Source organism: Penaeus monodon, chromosome 20 (assembly GCF_015228065.2).
Source record: "Penaeus monodon isolate SGIC_2016 chromosome 20, NSTDA_Pmon_1, whole genome shotgun sequence".
Lineage (NCBI taxonomy): Eukaryota > Metazoa > Arthropoda > Malacostraca > Decapoda > Penaeidae > Penaeus > Penaeus monodon.
The window spans coordinates 38,721,124-38,721,505 of record NC_051405.1 but is presented as its reverse complement, the minus strand read 5'-3'; the positions used below and the strand labels follow the sequence as shown (position 1 = coordinate 38,721,505).

At 34.8% G+C, this 382-nt stretch overlaps 1 protein-coding gene across 1 annotated transcript in view; it reads left to right on the top strand.

The window, feature by feature from the left end:
- Positions 1-382, top strand: part of LOC119585807 (alkaline phosphatase, tissue-nonspecific isozyme-like) — a gene marked incomplete at its 5' end in the record, with an annotated part of 89,217 nt that overhangs the window by 79,769 nt on the left and 9,066 nt on the right.

Below are 382 nucleotides of genomic sequence, written 5' to 3'. Positions count from 1 at the left end.
TGATAGGAACAAGATTTCGATAAGTGACACTTTTTTCTGTCACGAAAGGACTTGGTAAAGGACACACTCTTTACTGTGTTCTCGTGTATATAAATGTCATTATGTTTACAGGAAAGATGGTGCATTAATGTTACTAAGTGTTTTTTTTCTCACTAGAGGTTAAAGTAGGTATTAACTCAAGGGATATTTTCTGTGGTGACATGTATTAATTTTCTGGTTTTCTCTCATCGCGTTTGACTTTTTTTACTGAGACTGCGGAAAAAAATAGAAATTGTCCTTATGTTATGATTTAACATAAAGAGGAGGGTGAGAAAGATTGGGTGACGAGAGAAGTAATGTTACTTGGGACACAGAACCACTGCTATTTGATTAATTGGTTTCC